Raw genomic sequence first — 24483 nt, 5'->3', positions numbered from 1 at the left:
TATACTTGTATATTATAGTTATACGGATACCCGGTCGCAGCGGAATCGCTGGAAACTGCAAATCCAATGAGCTGCTTAGGGAGGGCACCCTTTTCTCAATCATCCGATTGGAGTCGAGTCGGTTCTCCGTTGTCTGCTTGAGTTTTGGCTTAAGATTTGACCAGACTGAGGTTGAAATACAAGTGTTTCGATAGACACGCCTTTGGCGAACCTAGCGAAGTTTGCTGGGATCATATTATTCGCTTTACTAAATTTGTATCCAACACCAAACGATTCGACGATCCAAGAAGATCAGGTTATCATCCTTTAGTAGTTTGTGTGTTACATAAAGGACGAAATTATATGCACGTGAGGTTCATCGGTTTTTGATCAACCCCACGACCTAAGCTGACCTCATCAGTCCAGTTGCCATGTCACACATAAACGGATAAAATTTCGAAAATTATTTGAATTTTTAAAAATCCTTTAAGGGTGCTATTTTTGAATATCTTAACTACCGAGTAATGAAAAAGATTTATTCCAAGACGTCTAGACTTGAAAGCTCATTTAAAGCTCAAATAACTACTTCTTTCTAATATTTATAGTACATTAAATTGGTCCATATTTTTTGAAACTGCAACTAACCGAAACAATACCGGTTAGTGGATTTTCAAAGGATTTGGTAGCTAATATTTTAAAATATTATTCCGTAGAAGTACTTAAGCCATATATGCGTTCTTTAACTTCAGATTCAGTCAAAATTAATATTTCGAATAATCCAGTATAGTAATATACAGTAGCTTCAAGCCTTGCCAGATTTTTTCTGCAATTTTTTACAGTTAAGCATTGCTAATTTTTTTAATTACCATTTCTTTAATCTCTTAACTCGCGAAATCATAATTATTTCTCCGAAACCAGTCATTATTGGCACACATTGTGGCGTGCGTCAGCTTTTAAGTGGCACAAATCCGCGCAGACGACGAGGCGGCGTAATCAAAACGTCAGGTAGAAGATTCAAATAACTTTTTACACACACACACATAAGCGTGCATGTCATATGTAGGAGTGGCGCAGCGAAGTAATGCAGTTTTAAGCGTCTCAAACGAATTCTTATTCTTAGCAATTTGGTGGTTTTTATTGTTTTCGTACGCTGGTAGTCCGCAACGCTGACAGCTTGACAGGCCAACGAGCAAATAAGTTGAGGCAATTATAGCGCCTTATGATTTTATGACTTTCGGACAATTTAAGCAGCCTTAAGTATTATTTCGGTTCGTTCTTAAGAAGCGCGAAGGCAGTGGTGTAGGAGTGACTTAATGTGTTTTTGACTTTATTTTTTGAAATTTTTAAAACACAAAGTTCCGGCAAGAACCAGCCACGACCACGTTGAAACCTCGTAGGCTGTGCGCAAGTTATAAAAATCACTTAAGCGTTACAAATAGCGTCATGAAAAATAAAAATATAAAAGCTGCCGGCAACTCAGCAACTAAGTGTCAAAGTATTCGACTAATGCTTGAACTCTTTTTCTAATTTTTGATTTTTTTTCTAATTTTTAACTTTTTTTCTAATATCTAACTTTTTTCTACTTTCTCAAGTTTTTTCCTAATGTCTTCATCATTGAGTTGTGCTAACTTATTCACGCACCGCACTCGCGCTGCACGCTTCTCTCTTTTGAGTGTAGAAAATTTATAAATGTATCTCGTTTTATCTGTCGCGCATGCGTTGCTTTTAGTGTTCAATAAAATTTCAACTGATTAAGACATTAGTTTTAATTTTTTATGTCCATTTTCACCACACTCACTTTGTCAGCTCGCCGCGAGCAGATAGTCAAGCAGTCAGCCCGGGCCATTAGCAAATGCTGTTGTTTCGCCGTCATGTACGCTTAGCGGCGCGCCTGCATATGTGTGTGTGTATGAAGAAGCTGCGTGTTGCCTGGCCCCCCGCCAAAGTGTTTATCTGCAGACATTCACGCATTCACACATCGCTGCAGACGATGTCTCATTTAAAAGTTGCACTCCCCTCCGCGTCTGCTCCGCATTTATTGCTTCGTATGCATTAGTTCATTGGCATCCAGCTGCAAGCTACTAAAATTGTATATTAATCTAATAGGTCTCTTGCGACGAGAGCGCGTCCATCTCCATCGGCGCGGCTCGCCTGCTTGCTGTGTGTATGTGTGTGGGTCTGTTGGACAGTTGGAGACAACAAAATGATTTGTCGCTTCATTTTCGGTCGCCACAGTGGCCACGCCACACAGCTCACTTTCAATATGCAGTCACATGTGGTATATATCTATGTAAGTATGTATGTATATATATATATATTCGTGTGCGCAGAGCTTCCTTTGGAGCACTCGACAATCTCCACTCTAATTTCAAACAAATTTTTATAAGCCAAAAATATTATGCATAAGTGTCGCTGGTTTCAGTCCAGTGTTGGCAATAGCAGACTGCAGCGAGGCGCTACGGAGAGACAATGTGAGGTTTATGATTTCAGTTCTAAGCTGTGTCAGCCTGCGTGTGCTCTTCACATATGAATTCAACCTTCTCATGTTCACCATGCCGTGTTCCCTTCTATTCTGTTCAGCTTACATCTGATGATGACGATAATCTATAAATCCTTTTGTCGAAGAAGCCCATTTCAATGCAACTTGAATGAGGGTATTAAAATCAAGCCTTACTTTCCCATTATGCCATAGAAAAGAGGAATCTAAAACGTAAGCTCACTAACCGTGCGTTCAGGCCGATTTACTATGGCCTAACCTCGTTATCAAAAGCAGCGAGTCATTTTTTTGATATGACTGGTATGAATGTCAAGCCACGGCGGAATCGCAGGCAACTGTAAATGTGATAAGCTGGCAAGCCCCACTATCTTTAGATTGAGAACTGGTCGGTACTCCCCTATCCTCATAGGTCCTACAATTGGATAACTGAGCTTCTGGGCAACTTGGACTACCATCTGTTCATGCGTCGTCAGAAGATACTTTTGGCCCCATATTGATCGTAAGCGATCCAATAAACTCTTTAGTCTCAGTAGGGCTAGCCTCTCCCTGAATATGGTACAGGCCATTGCCCTATCAGCGTTCATGTTGTGAGGTTAAGAGTCTTACCCGACGCAGAAGCTGTTTAGCGAAATTAAATCATATCAGCATTCCCTTTTTGATTGTCGCACGTTTGTGAGATCAAGGTTTAAAGACTTCGGAGTTCACACTTCCAGATGTCCAATGACTGGTGGGAATAGAAATTAAACAACTGAGCAAGTTTTAATTGCCAGGCGCTGTACTATTTGTAAGTTCGATTTACAGGAGTTATTTTTTTCTAAATCACCTTCCTTGGATCTGCCATCTAACCTAAGTTAACGTGGACGCTTTTTGAGTATTTATCAGTCTTGCGCTATTCTTCTTCTGCAACCAGGTTATTCTCCACCTGATCTCTCCAATGGATTGGAGATCTTCCTGTGCTAGTCTCAGTAGTCCTAATCTACTCAACTCAACCCAGTTAACCTATATCATATAAGTATACCTGTTCTGATCCATCCATTTTTGTCCTCTTAATCTTTGACTGGAAGCCTTCTACGATGCAATTTTTATATTCTTTTTTGAAGTAGTTATTTGCCAGAGGTTCTAATCACATGGATTCGGCATTCTGAACTTTAGCTCTGAGAACTTTTTATTAACTTATAATCTGATCCTCTGATAATTGTTGTAAACTAGTAAAGATTTCTGCCAGATTCTTTCTCTCTCGTTGGTGGTCGTCCTGAACGCTCATTTCATTTTGAAAGAAAGAGACCGGACTAACCAAAAGTATCTATGAAACCCCAAAAAAATTATTTTTTCTACTAAACCTAAACAGCAGTTCATCCTCTGCGTAGCGCCCCGACAAAACGCTTCAATAACTCTTTGATAGATAAAGAAAACAAAAACCACAGGCAAAATAAGTGACACGAAGAGCGCCTCAAAACAACGCAACGCAGCACAGGAAAACACTCTTTCGTCGGCACAAATAAATCTATTGCTTGTGGTAACACTTAGGAACGCTTTGTATTGTCTGACGCAGTCGGTGTCGCTTAGATGGATGGACGATGAATGGCTGTGCGGTCGAAGCAGCGCTAGAGTGATGTGATGACGAAAATGAGGCGAGAAGAGACAAGCAAAGACTTGCATATTATCAACAAACAAATGACAACACAAATAAAAATTCCAACAGAGGAAACACCATTAACAAATTTGAGACAAAGCAAAGGAAATACAGCAACAACACGCAACAAGGCGGCCAACAACGGACGATATCAGATGACGCGCTGCTGGTGCTAACCGGTCACTCGGCCAAAAGCGTAAAGGAAGGTGGCGCTGCTCAACGCCTAAACTTTGAGTTACGCTGTGTTGCATGGCGCAAGAAGTTCTTTTGTGTTTTTTTGCTTTTGTTATTTTGGTGCTATGGCCTCGTTGCCCAAACGTGACACTTAAGCTGGGTCATTCCCGGCCTGTCGCTGTGCGCTAGTGTGCGTACGCGCACAAGTGCCAACTGAAGCGGGTGTTATACGCACTCACACACCGACACAAGCAGCGAGTCCGTAGCCCATGTGATATGGCTCACACTGACACTTTCGCTTCGTGGCGCAGGCGTGTACGGCACACAGAAAAATTCCATTAATATCGGTTTTCAACAGCCGCTTGGCTGATTTCGTTGGAGCGCTAAAGTCTTACCGGACTTTTTCGTCTTGCTTTGCCTCGGCCGAGTTTTGTCTGCCACGCACTTTCTTATATTTCTCGCATTGTTTTATTTATTCTTGCGCTTTCGGTGTCGCGCCGCCTTGTTGTTGTCAGCCTGTGTGTTGTTGTCATTTCAGAAACGGTGTTAAATGGAATTCAGTCTCAATTTTCACCAATTGAGATAAATCGGAAGTTGCTTAGCTGGTAACACTTGTTTCGTGGCGTTGCGTCTGTCCCGTCTGCTCCGCTTCGGCGCTTCCATCGCATTCACGTTTTCGTTTTGGTATTTCCACTTTTGCTGTTTGCCGTTTTGGAGCGCTGAATTTGCTTTATTGCAGCACTTTGTGCTTTTTTCATTAACACTTTTCATATTTTGTTTCAGATTTTTTTGGATTATTTGGTGTTTTGTGGCAGTTTCGTGGACGCTGCACCTTGCGGCGCCTGCTATTATCGCTGAAGTCATAAATTTTGTTGCCTTTATTGGCTATGCACATTGTTGTTGTGGCCTTCAACAGCTCTATCCATATTTCTTAGCACTCAATGGAGGCTTTTGTTCATCACTTTGTTTGTATGTGTGTGTGTTTGTGTGTGCGAGTTCGATTGCGACTCATATTTTCGTATATCACTGCACTTTCATTTGCGTTCGCGCGTTGTGTACCTTACATACACATACAAAGCTACACGCAATTTTATTTAAAAACTTTTTATTTCAGTTTTATTTCAATTAAAATTCCCTTAACTGGTACTCATCCGCGTGTTTCGTTCGCCTTTTTTGTTTTTTGTGCTCCTCGTCCGCCTAAGTGCTGATCTTCATCACTGTCGAGTGATATTTCCGTCGTAATTATAATTAGTCCGCTCCATTTCGCCTCGTATCATTCATCTTTTGTATTTACCTGCCTATAATTTTAATGTTTCTCGTGTTCTTGCTTCAGCTTTGCTTCATTGGCGTTATTTTGTTGTTTTATACTTTGCAATTATTTTATTCCGATAATATTTCATTTCTCCTCATACCAACAGCGTTTGGATCATCATTGTAGACAATATTGTATTTTTTACTCATAAATTTTACGACTGATGTGTCAGCGAAGCTGTTAAGTAGTGCAGATGATTCAACTTTAATGACAGAAGTCGAAAAAAAATCAATGCAAAGAGCTTTTCGCATTTAGATCACTGTTTGGAGATTAGAACGAATGTCTTTCGCAAAGTGTAGACACTTAAAAAAAGTATTGCACGATTTAGCAGTTACATAGCGGAGCTTAAGACAATTTATGAGTGGCTAGAAAGCAAGACTTGAAATGGTGACAGCATAAGAGATCCTGAGCTGCAACAAGATACCTTCGTTGTTCGAAAATAATGAACGCAAGTGGTCTCATAACTTTTGGTACTATACTCCCTTACAGCAGCTCGTGAAGTACTTAAAAATTGCCTAGAGTGCTCTGTCTCAAATACTTTATATTTTATGCTAACAGACCTTGAATACTTCCTCTTATGAGCTGTTGCCTGGTGATAGTAGAAGAATGATGGAGATTTCAGCTCCAAGTTCATCTGAGATTGCACTTTATAAAATCTTATTCCAGAGTCTTTTTACCTTCTATTTACTTTCTAACGATCTCACATATGTAGTAAAAAAAAAGGAAATTTGAATTACGCAGAAGAATTATTTGTCCAGCAAAGACAAGTTTAAGTTAGGAATACTATTTTTCGGGACTCGAACTCTGCCGGTCAGTATCAAAACCGATATTCTAAAGAAAGCTTGGTTCTTTCCGCACGATCTCTACAAAGAAGTGTGCATCTCCCCTGTGTGCGTATGGCATCTCCACTAGACTTTTACGAAGGCGTCTCAACGATGCTTAGTTGTTTTGAACGAATGAGTCGAAGAAAATCATTGCTATCCAAGAGCGATAAGAGCACGGCTGAACATTACTTAAAAAAAAAGGACGTACAATTTTGGTAAAGAGTGCTTTGGAGTAATGAAACAAAGGTGAATCCCATTTCATCTCAAGACAAACTATTTTTCTATTGCCCTAGGTGGCAAGCATATAACTCCAGATACACCACAGAAACCGTTGAATACGGCGGTGGTAACTGATCTCGGGAGGAGATTTTTCCTCGTACGGCGTTGGACCATTGGTTAAGATGGATGATAGAATCGTTCCCACGACTGTCGTGTCTACGGGATTTTTTCTGGTAAAGGACAGTCAATTTGGCAAAATTTTGCCGCTACAGCAACAGCAACATGTATGATAGAATGGACCAATTTTCATACCACACAATTCACAAAAATAAGGAACTATTTGCATTCGAATCGACACCTGTGAATAGGATGTTTATGCATGACAATGATCCAAAGCACGCAACTAAAAATGTGTAGAATTGGCTCACTGCAGAAAGCATTGACGCCCTGAGCTGTCCATCATTAAGTACTCATTGAAAATTTATGGAGCGATCTTAAGATGCAGATTACTTAGAAAAACTTCAAGAATGCTAAAGAACTTTGGGCTGGGATCGAGGAGGCATGGTACGCAATTCCACAAAATAGATGCCAGAAAACTTTCAGAAACCTTCCAGAACACGAATACGCGATTAATCTGCAGTTCACAGCTTCTGCTTCTCTCTAAGTGCTAGTTAAAGCGTTGTCACAGCGCGCTTAAACTTAATTTGCGTATATTTTCAACATCTGAAATGGAATAGCTACCAAAATTCGGGAATGGTCTCTCGCGGCATAAACTTTTTAATCAAAATTTTTAGAAAGTATGTAATTAAAATTGCCACCATTTCCATTAGAAACTGAAAATATTTATTGTTTTGTATAAACACTCGCAACCAATTTTGGTAATTCATCAAAAGCAACACGATTTGTAATTTATTTTCGCACGCCAGTGACAGAACCAAAACATTAAAGCTAACAAATGAGAAATATAATTGCAATTGAGGCAACAACAGCGCATAAAAGCTATTAGTTTATTGTTTATATAATTAAAATTTGTTTAAAGCGAGTGAATGGCAGTGCAAGTGGGGGGGTTTAGATGCAATAGTTTCATTTTTTCATATGTGTGGGTTTGGGTGGTTCAAAAAATCAATTTCTTTTTCGCTTCATATTGTGAAAAATTTACCAAAGGCTCAACATGTATATAAAACCGTTAGGAGAAAGACTTTCCTGTTACAATGACGAGCTCATACTTGGAGAGTCCATCTTAGAGGCGTCTAACAACCAGTTTTTCAGAGCACGAAGTGAAAAAACAACGTCTAATTTTTATTTACCCACCCTAATACACATATTTAACGCTAAAAAATTATGAAAATATCGTTCCTAAACATTCGCTTAAAACAATATTTTATTAAATGAACAAAAAACAAAATTTTTTTTTGCCCCACCCTAATGTACACATTATATAAGTGCTCGTGTAACTGTAAATAAATGCAGTTAAGGTAATGAAACACTCACACACATGCGCATACAACGATATAAATTTGCCAAAATTAATTTGCAGCACAAATAGCGGCTATGTTGCAAGCAAGTGAGCGCAGTGGCAGCACCCGCAAGAGCAGCAAAAACAACAGTAAACATAATAATGCATAACAGCTTCATCAAGAGCAGTCATTAACGCACAATGAAGGTGGCAAACAACGCGCAGCGCGTGTAAGCGTGCATGCAACAACCGCCACCAACGCAGGTGCGCCACCCATGCAACAGCATGTTTGTGCGCGTGTGTGTGCTGGCAGCAAATGAAAAGCGGAATTCGCGCAGCATCACTGTCGAAATGGATGAGTGCTAAAATGAGGGCTATGCACGCGCCGTCTGCCAGCAACAACTACAACGGCAACAACCATAATAGTAACGGCAATAAGAATAGAGCTTCATACGCACCGTTGGCTTTGAATGGAAATTGCGTGCACACATACATATATTTGCATTAAGGTGTGCGTGAGTGTTGGTGAATTTTGAAATTAATTAAATTTTACAACACATTAATTTTTGCAACGCTGCATGCAACATGCGGCGGCATTGCTACAATGAAACTAGCAGTGGCATGTTACGCGGCGCACTGAGGCGCTGCAACTAGGAAATGAATATGTGTGTGTGCATATATAGAACTTTACAATGGCATATGTAGTGTATGAGGAAGCACATACAAACATACATACATACAAACATGCATTCAAACACACATACACGTATATATGCTTACGGTAACACAAACTGGTAGTGCTGCCCCGGGCTTAACCCTAAAATTACATTTTAATATAATTCTTTTCGCGCCCACATTCACACACACATTCTCTCAAATATGAATACACACACACTCTTACAACCTCATAACTGCCACTTTGTTTTATGTGCCTCGCGTCGCTGACTGCAAATGCACGCTTGGCCCGCTCACGGCGCCTGTCACTGCCACCGACCATCAAACCGGCCGCAAAACCACCACTACCTGCAACAGCAACAACAACCACCGCAGCAACATTAATATCCGCAACATTTTCAAAAATAATAATCATCAGTTGTGGCGGCCAGTAATTGTGCAACTTGCTACACATTTTCGCATTCAACTCATTTGAATAAATTATGCAAAATACAGTGACGTAGCGCGGCTGTTGCTGCTGCTGCTGGTGCGGTGCAGGCATGTGGGCAGCAGAGGTGTGCTGAAAATTCAAAAAATATAATTGCGTCCTGTACGCAATTGCACCTGTGTCGCGTTCATTTCAGTTTCGGCGCATGCAACAAAAGTTTATGCATTTTTAGCAATATCACAACAAAAACAACTTTCGACAAAAGCACAGCGGTTAAGGTTTTCCCTGTTGGTTGGTGTTGGCCGACGCGTTAAATTTGTTGTTCAAGTTCATGTTGCACGGTCCACTGCTTTTCGAGTTGCCGCACCATCAATATTGACGAAAAGTTGCAAGACATTGCAGTGCTTTTGTATTGTTGATGTACAGTTTGGTTGTCGAAATTTATAAAACGGGAATCAGAATATTTGAGTTTAGAAATTATTAGTTATTGAAGCCTGAACATAAAATCTATGCCCTGAATGTAGTGAACTGTACTTTGTGAGAAGTTTTTCACGACAGAATTATCAAGAAGACTTGTCCATTCCCTGGCAGACGCACTACTAGCAGCGACACCTTTGGCATATTCATCGCCTCCCTGCTTAGTAGCCATAATTTGGCCAAAGGGTTTGTTCTCGGCTACCGCTGGCATTGTTGCCTTCCTAGGGCTAGCTTCAACTCCCTTGTTAGTACCAGCTCTTGCACATAGACCAAGCTGCGCTCCTGCCTTTGTTCTGTTCGAGCTCAATGCAAGCGCAGCTCTCTTTTCGAAACTAGAGCCCTCCGATTTTTTTCGGAGTGTAAGTAAGGCTACCTTATTACAAAGGCCGGCAGATATCTATATGATCCGTTCAGGACCGGGCCATTTAAGGGCTTTACACAGGTTGGCACGGCACGGGTCACATGACGTGTTTTCAGCCCTTTCCGTATACCCAACCGTAGTAAGCCTCCTGACAGTCGTCATCCAACCATGATAACCCCACAGTAGTATATACAATCACAGCAAGGTTTGAGTCAAAAATAAAGCGTTATTTACTTTTTCTGTGGTTGAACGATTTTGCGACAGTCAATCAGTGCTAACACGAGGCAAAAATGCATTACAAAATACAAATTTTTTGACATACGCGAGTCGCACGTTGTTCAACCTATATAGCGTGTTTCAATTCTCTTTAGCGACCCCGACGGACTCCTAATACGCGCACCAAGTTTGACGAAGCCTCAGAATGACCGCTTCTCGTGTTCGCCCTTCCCTCATATATCGATCTCAAAAAATAATCAATACTCTATCGAATGAATAATTTAAAATCGTTTAAACCCCTAAAGCCTCTGCGTACTCTCCTGTACTACCAATCTGATCCCAATGCACTTCGTATGACGCTGATCGTAGCTTCTGATAACAAAATGTAATGTGGTATAGCTAAGGTCCATAATCTACGATGTTTGTTCAAACAGTATCGCAAATTTTGTATTGTTTAAGAAAGTGTTTATTTATTCGAGAATATCTATTTTTCCACTTCAAAGTACCACCCCAGATACATATATTGCACTTCTGCATTTTTTCCAACACTCAAAGCAATTAAAAAAGTATTTTTTGTGATTTTTTTAGATCCTCCTTCGATGCCAATTCTGACCCTCTGGAGCAAATCTGGCTCGTCGGGTACTGAGTTCAATATCTTCCGAGCTATATCAACACAACACTGTTTTTGGTCGAAAATAAGCAAATTCGGCACCAACTTCGCGGTGACCCGACTAATACCAAATCATGGCTTAAGATCGAATGGCACCAATCGAATTGTTTAGTTATTTTCTTGACATGCTCAGGTATACGGCACGCTCTCCGTAGCTGACATCAGCTCGACCCTGTGAGTCTATTTTTTACCACCTATAAACGTTGCCTTTGTCTAAGGTACCACCATATTACACGGACAATTTTCGGAATGCGTTCGTGGATACGTGTGTTTTTCACACAAATTTAATGCAGACTTTTGGATCCAATTTTTGGAATAATTTAAGATCAAATGCGAACCAAACGCGTCCAAGCAAACGGCTGTCAAAAATTATTTAAATCTTGTCCATCCATCTTGTCAGCACAAGTAAGGGATAAGAGTACGAACATAACGGAACAAAACAATCGAAATTCAAATACAGATATCCAAAAAATATTCAAAATTTGCGACACTTTGTGTACAAACTTCGTATAGTTAAAGTCCACAATACTCGAATGGAGTATATGACGATATTGGACTCTGACGTCACAGCTCAATTATAATTAATTACTTGAATTCAGACCGAGTAAGCTGTAGTCCTGCAAAACGGAACCGCCTCATCATTAGAATCTCCTGCCTTCTATTGATGAGACGGGCAGATGCAAACTGCATATTTAAAACTCCACTCTACTACTATGCTTCACGTCACATGCTTGTCACTCAATCACTCTTGTAACGATCTCTCATCAAATACAAGCAGGCAAAGACAAAATTTTCGATATTTTCCAAAAAAAGTAAAATAAATCCGAAGCAAGCATTTCATTTTTTTAAAAAAGTGCCTATAATTGTATTTGTTTTTGGAATTTGGTTGAATTGAGCTTGCTAATTGTTGCATGAAGCTCATTAGCTTTTGCAATCGGTATCACTAATGTGTATTTACAGATGAAGACTTGAAAATAATAAGCAATTAAGACCACACTCAGCAATGAAGGTATACTACAAGGCCGAAACGGCAGTGGAAAAGAATTTTGAATGAAAAATTTAATGTTAGTAATAATAGTAAAGAACTCGAAGAAACATTAGCAAATTTTGTTTGTTTAAAAGTATTTTATATATTTTGCTATATTCTGCACTTATTTTATCCTTAGCCCCATGGGAAATTATTTAGAAGCCATTTGATTTATTTATTTTTTTTTTTGCATTACTAAAAATAAACTAACTACAGTTATATAGTTCAACGATTAACATTGTCCTCTTTTCAATTCATTACTAAAATTCTCCCCACAAACCACAAAATTATTAAAATTTTTGGTACCCATCTTAATTAACCCAACCGCTGTTGCATCTCTCCACAACAATTTCCATTGCACTCAACTTATTTATATTCTAATTATCTCGTACATAATTCATGTTTATATGTAGTATGCAACAGTATCACCGCTTGTATATAAATTCCATGTCACTCTCGAGTTGGAAGTGCAAGTTCAGGCTTGACAAGTGTCTCAGCGCGCCAACCAAGCAAGCGGGAAGGCAGTGCGCCTGTCAGCCCGTCAGCATAGCTACGAGCTAAACACTTGCAACTCAGTTAACCAACGGAGCACAGCAAATAAATAGACAACTTTTTGTGCCTAACACACTTTGGCAGTAATGCATTCGAAAGTCGGCGTTCGAGCTTCGTTTAAGACTCATTTCCATGGCGACTGCATGCAAGCGACGAGCCATTGAAGTGCAGCGCCCTGCCGCACTCGGCGCAATTATAATTAAATATGCAGCATTTATGTGTGTGTGTGTGTATTGCTGGTTGACTTCTTTGCCGATTTTATGCACACTCATACACGTACACACACATATACGAGTGTAAAGGAAAATACTTCTTATGCTTATTCCACATTTATTTCGCTCATATCGCCGTTGATTTGCTTGTTCTACGCTTTGCTCCAATTTTTTCTAACGAAATGTCAAACACTAATTGGTGTAAGTACGGCACAGGTGAGCCAGCAGCGCAGCCCATTAGATATGAGCAACGGCTGAGGCTGCTTGTGCATGTGGAGCCCCCGACCACAACTCCATCAGCCGCTGCGCGCTCGCTTGGGAATGGCAAGCGGCTCGTCAGTGTAGATATCTCGGCGCATAGTTGCACTTTCTGCCATTCACACATACACATGCACATGCATTTGTAGGTATGTGCCTCAGCTTGCTGTGCTGCCACTTTTGGGGCAGCTAGCTTCTTTGGCTTGACTGCACTTGTTCATGGTTACTTAGCTGCTGTTGCCGTTGCCGTTGCCAGTTGTCTAACTGCTTGCAATTTCAGCAATTGTTTTTGTTGCCAGTTACGTTGCAATTATTGTCGTTGTCGTTCGTCTTCTTGCTGTTGCTGTTGTTGTTGTCTTTAAGCTTGTTAACACGGTGTAGTGATTTCTTGTAAGTGACAGCGTTAAAAAGTATTCGGAACGTCTGTATATGCGCGTATCTATATTTGCGCTCTCACTCGTTTAACCCTCCACATAGTGCACTGCCTGAACCGCGCCCCTGTAGCTCTTTATTGCAGCCGTTTTTTCCACTTTTATCACTTTTTGCCCGCAATTTCCCTTGCAACGCTGCTTAGCAACACACTGTGATTGTGTATGCATATGTATGTGCCGCTATCTACGTACATATATCTTGTGGTGCCACTTTTTTCTGCCACACTGTGGCACTCTCGTTGTGCGCTTGAGCTTGACCTGGTTCATATTTGTATGAATTTATGGTATCTCTGGGCATGTAATTGCACATATTTATGCAGATTTGTACACGATTCAAGTGAGTTGTGTGAATGAGTCGGAGCACTGAGAGAAATTCTGGAAAAAGTTGATATACGAGTCGTACAAGTTATTCGTCAGCACCATTTGTAATTTTCCTGGACCACAAAAAGTATACTCTGGGTAGTCTAATAGACTCGAGATTTAATAATTTTACTGACTAGAGTTTGCTTAGTACCTTTTGAGGTCTTACGGTTTTGCCTCCACAGTTTCCAAAGGCTTTGCCTAAAAGAAAATGGTCTAAAGCCGGTTTCCCAACAGCAAATTTCACGACGAAGACGAACTTTCGTCTTGAGCTGTTTAGTCTAACAGACCGAAACGCTTGTGGTCGCCTTCCTCTGACTCCGACTCCTCTTTTTTGGCTCCTTCTTTCTTTCGGCAGTCAGTTTTTGATATATCTGAAAAAAAATTTAATACATAATAATACATTATAATGATCATTTGTCGGATTCGACCGAATCGGACAACTATCTCACATATCTCCCATATAACTGATTATTCAGATTTTTTATACTTCGCCATGAAAATAGCTGATTCGAAGCCAGTTTTAGACACATATTCTCTTAGGCAAAGTTAATCAGAAATATCCATTAGTTCCTCAATACACTATTTTATAGAAACGAAATCGACTCGCTCTATTCAAAAGTGGTATATTTTGAGAGAAAGGTTCGTCAGTCGCCCCCGCTGTTTTCGCTTGAAGAGTAGTGAGCGAACAGGAACTATATCCCTCTGCTCTCGGTTCGGGTACCTAACCACCATTTCGAAACTTATGTCGCAATAGAAAATCAAGAAGAGCTATTTCCTTAAACACCTGTTGAGAGAATCCTCAGTTTCCTTGAGCAATAACTGACAAATCTTCTTCATTGACGTAGACATCGCTTATACGGTTACAGCCGAGTTTACAACAGCGGGCCGGCAGTTCTTCCTCTTCACTTTTTGAGGTCAATTGTAGATTCCCCATATAGATAGATCCATGTCATCATCCATATCTCTGCACCATATAGCATGAAGGGGATGATGAGTGACTTTAAGAGTTTGGTCTTTGCTCGTCAATAGAGGACTTTACTTCTCAATTGCTTACTCAATCCGCAGTAGCACCTGTTGGCAAGAGTTATTCTGTGTTGGATTTCAAGGCTGCTTATTAATGGTGTTAATTGGATGCAGAAAGAATTTCGTAAATCTTAAAAATACCAAAAAAAAAATATTTTTTGTCTTATAACCGGGTTAACAATAGCTCGCTAGTCGTCCGTTCGGCTGTAAATGCGTAACAGATGTCTACACAAGTAAAGAAGAAGGTCCAGACTTGCGCCTTCTTTTGAGGGTCCCGCCATAGGACCTTGGTAGTATAATAACACAATACTTTAGAGAACATAAATAGTAAAACTTTGTCTATTTCTGTGGTACTCATGACATTTTTGTATTTGTTTCTGTTTTTTTTTTTTGAAGAAAGGGTTCTTTGAATCTGATGAAAGAAAGGTCGTCCAAAGTTTCAAGGAGGAGTAATCATTAAGAATAACCTCTTATTTAAGACCAAAAAAACTAATTAAATTCCCTGCACTTAGTTTTCTTTATAGCAAGTCCTTACAAAGATGAAAGACATTCAAATAAGAGGCCTCTCGACAAGCCATCAATTAATATTTTAGCTTTCTATGAACAAAATTCCAAATACAAATTTTCACATATGAAAGCCATTGTTTATGTCACAATTTGATTATTTATTATGATTGAAACATTACACCATTTCGCTGCGGTGATTTTCTGCACTAACAACAACGAAATCTATATTGAAGAATGTACCAAATACGAGAGAAAAAAAAGGGAAAACGGAAGTTATTACATATGATATATGAGTACTCATGAAAACCCTAGCGCAGCGAAGGAAACCCCAAAAACGATTGACATGTGCGAAATTGCAAGGGTGACGCCTCACTTTCCCCAGCACAGCGCGCACAAATCAATCAAAAATAAATTCGATATGCAATGTTATGCCCACAATTTGGATAAAATGCAGTCGAAGGCGTGTGTGTAGATATCAAATACCCTTCAGGGCATATGCATTGTTCCTTAATGGCAAATGTTTGCTTTTAGAAATTTGTTTGGCTGCTTGATTGCTTGCAATAAAAACTGTCCAAACACTTCAAAATAATTTGACAAACCAGAATATGTTTCCCACATCTTACGGTGGTCGCAGGAGCAATCAAAACGGACCTACATACCATGCACATGCACATTTATGTACACACATACACACACAACAGCAGGACAATGACAGCTCCGGTAGCAAAACCGAATGCAGGAAGGAACGTTTAAGACGATAAGCGCTGAAGAGGGTGGTTACATACAGAATTTGTCAACTGCAAAAATTTATAATTGTTGTTTTTTTGCTACTGCCTCTGCTTCATCCTCATTTATGTAGCTACTCGACGAGTACAAACAGCCAAGCAGCAGGTAGCAGGACTGTGGCAGTGAAGCAGTGCAAACGTATTACCTTAAGGATATGCTCTGCTGCACACAGAAAGTATTAAATTACAGATTCAAAATAAAAAAATTATAAAAAGTGATGAATAAATATATAATATGAAAATATTTAGAATGGGATACGATGCCGTAGGTTGACAAACTACTTGAATTACCTAAAAATAATAAATAATGCATAAATATGCGTAAATGAAAGGCAAGCGTTGACAAAAAACGCTCTGGAATAGCTGAGATTTTGCCGGAGCGTTGCAGCATTTCAGGTTTCTCAAGCATAAAAGGACTTTTAAACAATTTATTGAACTCATTTTTAATGGGTTGTTTAAAAGGTCTGGTAATAATAATTGGTGAAAGATTAGGGTAGGTTATACTGGACAGCTAACTGGTCCGTTATGGTACCAAATGAAGGTTCTGTGTATTTGTCATACAGAAAGTCAATGATTTTTGCGAACTTTAAGAGCGACTTGATATCCAAGTTTGATATTTCGTCTAGTCCTTTGAACTACACAACTCCTAGATATTTAAGACAACTGCTAGATAGTGTTGGGCGGAGGCATAGAAGCTGTTATAGCATGTCTTTCATGCCTACTTTCTGCACATTCTGCATGTACTGTTGTTACTTATACCCATCCCGCTCGTATCTGATGCTAGTAAATTGCGACCTGGCAAAAGACCAAGAACCGTCAGGCAGTCCTTTGGGGATCATATGAGTAAAAAGTATGTGACTTTTTCTAGTTTTCCTAAAGGGCTCTTGCACATTATCTTGGCGTTCCTTTATGCATTCCATCTCGCTCCGATCCGCCTGTCTACCCATTCGTAAATTTCATTGTATATCGTTTTAGTAACTGCCTGTACTTTTTCAATAGCTAGACGGACGGCGCTTCTGGCAATCTCACCAGCTATTTTGTTTTCCGGAGCTTCTTTGTGGCCTGGAACCTCTTTGTGCTCTGGAATCCAGTATATGTATATGCAACCGCTGCATCCGCTGCCTCCCTGCTTCTAAGGACATTCTGTGACGTAATGCGATAAATTTCTGTCTGTATATTATTTGCTATATGTTGTTAGCTTATTCCTCTGCTTTCCTAACTGCAAGGATTTCCGCTTGGAAGATATTGCCGTATTCTGGAAGCGCGAAGGGTCGCCTGAAATTCAGCTCCGAGATATTGATAACGACTCCCTCTCCATCAGCCATTTTTGAACCGCCCGGTGAGTCGGACGCCAAAAACGCATGAATACCATCGATTAACCAGCGTATTCTCCAGATTTGACTCCGTGTGATTTTTTCTTGTTTCCCAAATTGAAATTTCCGCTCCGTGGAACCCGTCTTCAGTCGATCAAAGGGATAAAACATAATTCGCTTGCGGCCCAGCCATCCCAAAATTTTGCTTATGAAAAGTATTGGGAGACAAAGATGTTCCAGAAAGAAGTCGAAAACTTTTGAATGGGTAGCTGTAAACTTCATGATATTCGAGCCGATCTTATGAGCAAATATTTTGTAGAAAATGAGCTGAAAGAAACTTTATGATCATCTAAGGCTACTTACGGTGTTGTCATGTAGAAGAAAAGCGATTTTATTCGCCATAAATGCAATTACTGATACCTAACTTTAGGAAGATAAAACTAGTACACGCCTGTATCCCTAGAACCTCTTCTGATGTAGTAGTTCACCGTCGTCTATACTTTTTCCAATTCTTCGAGCCCTAACTCATCTTCAGCAACAATATTTCAAAAAGTTTTCATAAATCAATCCAAATAGCATTTACTTTTATCACTTGGAACCCTTTTGACACACCCGATATTTCAATTTTTTTATACTCGAAAGGAACGCAAATAATTCCTTTTGGCATTGCCGTTGCGCACCTGCTGCCACAACAATACACATTTGCATATAGTGCGCACACATACAGACACATTCTGCCACTTAATTTCGCTTATAGAAAAAGTGTTCCTTCCACTTGAAATTTTAGTAGCCCAGAGCTACCGTTTGTAATTACTTTACACCCTGAGAATATTAAAGTGTTGCCAGACTGACCAGACCGCACACCAGCAGCTATTGTTGTTGTTGTTACTTATCAGCAAGCTAACGGAATGGTTGACAGTTTCGGCTAGTTGCGTAGTCCGTTCGGAACTGTTGCACTGGGAAGCGGCTACTGGAAGCTGCTTCACTGCCATAAGGAGCGACTCCTGCCGCACTCCACCGAAGACCCCTCCGCCAGTTGGCGTCACTTGATAGCTTAATTTACTAGCAGCCACATGCGTATGAAAAGCACACACACACCCATGCACATGTGCAGCGCATCTTTTTCTCATGCGAGTGTATTAACCAACAGACAGACACTTGAGCAGCACAAAGCAAGGATACTTCAGCGAAAGTTGAATATATAAAATTCAGAAAATTCGCAAAAACAAGCTCGAGCAGCTGGCTATAGGAAGCGTACATAAATGACAGCAGCAGCAGCTTGCCGCTACTCTGCAGATTCCCACCTAGCTACCGTCATATTTCACACTCTCCGCCTCACTTTGTCACCGCGCTGATGAAAGGGATCGGGCTGTGGCATGCAGATGCGTCGTGCTTAATTTTATGTCCTTATGTTGCAACGAAGGCGTTATTGAAGATATATGAGTGCAATGCATGTATGCGTGTATGTGTGTGTGTGTGCGTGGGTGTGCGTCGTGCAATAAAGGCTACAAGTAGTGGCAAAGTACCAAGTAATATGCGACTATAGCTTCTTAAATTGAGTGGAAAAATTAAACGATGCAATTTAAAGCAGTTCAGCAGCGTAAAGGCAAAGGTACGAGCATTCTGCTAAGAGGAATTTGCATAAAACGGACACAAACACGTTCACATGTGTGTGCTAGTGTTGGTAAAATGCATATATGTACATGTGTACGCTCCCATGGAGGTACCATTTAGTTACAAAGCCGGTTAATTTGCATGGACACTTTTAGAAGAGTACAGAAGCATAAAGCGATCGGTTTTCGCACTCACCCCTTTTATGAAATTTAAGGAAATTATAGTAAAAAGTTAAAGAAAATTACAGGATTCGACTTATTTAAGGGGCAACGCTGGACAGCCTAACCTTATATCTTGTGTGAAAGCCTTTAGAGGTTCTTAAGAGAGCTAGTAAACCCGGTTTCGCTCGTTTCGTACGCATATGTATCTTAATTTATCAACAGATTTAATGTTATAATTTCAAAACTATCAAACTTTATTCTCTTAAAGGCACCTTCGAATTTTTTTTCATGAGCAGTACGCCCTTACTAATAAATCGTAAGAGGTCTAGGGAACTCTTGGCTTTCTGCGTGGTTTACCTCTCAATGGTTGTAGTAGTTCTAACTAGACAATTGAAGAGAATATTGAATATCTCACCGGATAACAGTTGCATTAGCTGTTTGTAAAAAGATGCGATAGAATTTACTCATCACTTGCTCCTTGAAAGTCTCGCTTTTGCCGGATCAATGCCAAAATGCCTCGGTCTGGATAACCTACCGGAAATGGGTTTATCAAATTATTTTCAAAGGGAAATGTTGTTCTTCTAAAAAGAAGCTTCTTCTAAAAGCATTTCATAGTAATTCTTGATATATGCTATGTTGAGTTAATTTGGAATGGCCAACGAGCCACGCATAGACCAGTTTTGGTTCTTTACGATACCCTCCATCTGGTCCATCAGTTACTAGGTCCGTGAGGAGTAGTCATCGATTTCTGATATAAAAAGGAAATTTTTTGCGCCGCACAGCCTGAAGATGAATGGAAAGAGAGAATCGAGCAAAATGTTGTTAAGACTCGCTACAAGTAAATGGAAACGTTTTCGAAATCTGAAACCCATCTCCGGCGTTGTTGATTCTAGACGTTTTCATTTTATAACTTGCAAGTTATTCGAACCAGTTTAGAGCGGAATCCAGCGATCTGACTTCCACATGAAACTAGTAGATATTATTCCTTTAGAGCAATTATGACTTATGTACAAGAATATTGGTTCAATCTTAAGCGATTTCTCAACCTAATCTGAAAAGTCTTTAAACTGCATTTCGATTGCTTTAATGGTTCTAAGTCCATTTGTGAGCCAAAATCCTTGCTGAACATTATATTTCCACTCAGACAACTTGAACTACAAATGCCTGCAACGCGTCCACATGAATTTCACCTACTAAGAATTATAAATATTGAACTTTTCCACTTTGCAAATTGGCTTATCTGCTTTGCAGGTCACTGGGACCAATATACAACAAAAACAAGGACATTAAAATTGCTCCACTTCGGTAAACGAAAAGTCAAAAATCAATTTCTCTTTCAATATAAATGAAAATTAGCAAAAAATTGCCAATACAAATGCAACAACAACAGCAACAACACGAACTGCAACCAGAGCCTGGCAGACAGCAAACAATAAGCGGAAAATGAGCAACTAACTCATTTTCATAAATTTCCAATTTGTGATGCATCGAACGAGCGAAAAAAAACAAAAACAAAAAAAACAGCAATAACCAATAACAACGGCAATGCGCTATAGAAGCAATGTGCAACAAGAAATTGCTGAATTATTAACGGGAATAAACTATTTTTTATGCGACTGCATATTTCGGTGGTGACTGCCTGGTGTTGTTTTAGTTGCGTTGTTTTTTATTGGCAACACTGCCACTTAACGACGACAACACAATGCCGCCTGACACTGACAGCCAAGCGTCAGCCAGTTGGGCTGGGTGGGCAACAGGCAGAGTGGGTTGCAAGCACATCACTGTATATGTGTATATGTTTGTCTGCTAGAGCAGCAGACAGACAGGCTATATGGCCTGCAGCAGAGGAAGTGGGTAACTAACTGTTGCTGACGGTTGTTTGCTGGCATTTTTTTCTCGCCTCATAACGCGTTGAAGGTGGAACAAGTCACTCACTCACTCACCCGCTGTTTGGTGCTGGCAAAGCAACAGCGCCAGCGTAGCGCGATAGCAACAAAAATGATATTACGGTGGCTTGCAACAACAACTGCTGCAGCGACACGAATGCAAAAAGTTATATCAGTGTGTGTGTGTGTTTGTGTGTATGGGTCTATAAGAGCGACGACCCACTTTTCACTGCACTGCAATTACAGTTAATGTTGTTGTTGTTGCTTTTTTTGTGCTATTCTCTATTTACTGTTGGCTGTGCGCGCTCGCTGACTGGTTTGGTCGTCCCGCTGACTGCCTTTTGCAAATTGACAATTTAGCCTTTCACCTGTCTAAACGAATCTAAATCACATCAAAAATAAATATGAAAACTACGCCACCACTCATGGGCGACGAAAATCCACTTAACAATGCGACAACAGCAACAACCGGCTATAACGACAGTGATTACGAGCGCTAGGCATGGCATTGTCTATATAAATTTATGTTTGCGTGCATGTATGTGTGCGTTGTAGTATGGATGACGGTCAGTCAACCAGTTGTTAACAACATTTGCGCTGTTTGTTGACTGGCAGTGGGCAGGCGAAGAAAATATTCAGTTTGGAGTTGCCAGACCGTTTGAAATGTGAGTAGAAAAATTTTCCTTCTAATGGCAAGGAATGTATTCGAGCTCATTTTATGATCCATTTAGTGCAGGATCTGCTTATGTACGAGTGTTGTCTTCAACCAACAACTGAAACTGGGTCTATCGAAGTGCCAAAAAATAGTTCCAATAGCCATGACGCATATACGAGGCTTACGAAAGCACAACTCTTAACTGGAAAACACATTTCACAACGGTTCACAGACACTTTATTGCGCTAGCCAGCGTCTTTAGGATTATTTGTGTGATACCGAACCCGAAAACAGCAGCTTCATTAAGGCTCAAGCTCTAGAAAGACGTTTTACTACGGTTAACAGACACTTTACGTCGCTAGCCAAAGCCTTTTGTGGTTACTTTTACGATGATAGGGCCAGAACCATGCATTGCAATGGTGTCCTACACTATAGAGGAGCTGCTCCGAATGGAGGCGAAAGAGGGGAGAGAACAGCATTGGCAGAAGGCAGCAGGAATGCGCCACGAAAAGCTATTTTTGCGCCTTACAAGGTTTGTCCTACGACAAATTCCGCCTCCTTGCGCGCTCTATACAGGGCGCTGCAGGCTCAGAAAGCACTTGTCCAACATAGAGTACAGTCTCTTATGCAAACTACCGGTTCCTTCACCTCAGTCGCGCCCAGCAGGTTTCTGCAATTGTTCAGGATGATGGACATTTGCGACCATATGTGATTTAGATCATAGGTCGCAGTGCATTTTACCATCTATATATCTAGCTTGTATGAAAACGAACCCGAAAACGTCAGCTTCTTTAAGGCTCGAGCACTGTGAAAGTAATTTTCGAAGGATTATGTATTTAGCTCTTCCATTTATGTGGAGCTATGCTTATGCGAGATATAAACGGTCGTTATAATCGCAAGTGTTCAGCTTATGAAAAAATCACACTACGCCGCACAAAGATTTTCTAATTTCCTCCCTCTTAAAATGAAGATGTTGATATGAAACTTCTTTCATCAAGGACTTCATCTAGGATCCCAGCAAGTTTCTTGCTGCTGCTGCCTGTGCTTCAGCTACCGCTGCTGGAGCTAGTGCAGAAAAGAAGAAAAAAGCCAAAAAAGGAGTCGTAGTCGGAGAAAGACGACGGTATGCGATGCGGGCTCTTCGACTAAACAACTCAATACAGTTTTCTACCAACTCAACCTAGCCAAACTGATTAAAGCTCTGCCAAAGTTCACAAAACAAGTGGAAGCCTACTTAAAAGTAGTCTTTCCGACTATTGGATCACTGGAATGACATGTCAACAGTTTTATATGTCCCACGAGTATCGTTTCTACATAAGGCGACGTATTTCCAATATTTATCCCACCAAGGACTATCTATACGGCAATTTATTTGGAAATGTTTCTGTTACTTCTACAACAATAAAGATTTTAACTGAATTAACTGCAATAATGGTCTCAAAGTCCGCAGAACAGTTGAAAAATATGTTTCGACCATGTCATCTGATTCAACGTTGACTCCATAAGGACTTCATCGTATTAGCGCAAAAAAATGTTATTTACCCGAACTGGCAACATCACAACGGTGGTCACCGCAAATCATTCACAAACAGCAATCAGCGCGACTGACCGCTAGACCCACAGCGTATCTATTTTTATTGACATTTCGTCGAAAGGTGGTTTGGGAAAGTCAGTGAACAAGTCTAATCAACTCAACACAACTGCAAACAACAGCAAAAACAATAAAAACAGCAACAATTACAGCAAGAGCAACAACAATAACAATAGTAACAACCACAGCAACAACAATAGTAACAACACCAATAGCACCAACAAGAGCAAAAACAATAACATATCCGCACAAGTCTAACAGAAGCAAAAACTGACAAGCACACAACAACAACCACAACAACAACAATAGTGGGGTATAGCCAACACAATGCCTAGTCTGTGCTGACGATTGTTTGACGAGTTAAGCGCGCATGCGCACAAACAAACCAGATCGAGAGGATGGAGATCGCATTGCTGCACAAGGTGGTGCTGTTGGCAATGACGAGCACCGTTGAGGCCTGTTGGTCTGCATGCGCTGCTGTCAATTCCCCGCATAAACAATGCTGCACCAGCTGAAAATCAGACGCCACGGTAGCAGCAACATGCGGTCCAATGCGAATATGCAAACATGGAAGCGAATGTGGCATGCGGCATATGACATGTGTGTGTGTGTGGGTGCCACTGTGGGTGTGTTAGCCATTGAACTGTAATGGATTTTCGGAGTCGCCTGCAATCTATCGCACTTCCAGTTGACCACATCCACCCAATACTTTATTGCAATTGCTTGCAACGTGCGAATTCTGCGATTTTTTCCTCCATTCTACAACACGCTTGTACAACTCGGCGGCTAGAAAAAAATCAATGCGTCGTTTGAAAATTGACACAACCATCAGAAGCAGCCAGTCTGCCGCCCCATTGACCAGTCAATTGTTCGTTAACCTCAACGCAGAAGCAATGAACCGGCGAATGTCATTGTTGCAGCCACACTGCGCGCTCAACTGCGCCGCGTTGGGGCGTGCGAAGTGGGCGCGCTAGCTTAAGCGGCGCTGTGTTGGCTCATGCCAAGCGTGCAATTGCCGGCTGCCACAGCTGTGGAAGCAAGCGGTAATCGATTTGCAGGCAGCAACAATAAAAATGCAAAAAAGTAAATAACAACAACAAAAAGTATTGTGTCTTTCTACTGTATAATTTTCAATTTTCGCATAAAATCCATCGCTTGGCCGGAAATTATAAGTAGCAAGTCGTA

The sequence above is a fragment of the Bactrocera dorsalis genome, chromosome 3 (genome assembly GCF_023373825.1).
Source record: "Bactrocera dorsalis isolate Fly_Bdor chromosome 3, ASM2337382v1, whole genome shotgun sequence".
Taxonomy (NCBI): domain Eukaryota; kingdom Metazoa; phylum Arthropoda; class Insecta; order Diptera; family Tephritidae; genus Bactrocera; species Bactrocera dorsalis.
This window is presented reverse-complemented; position numbering follows the sequence as displayed.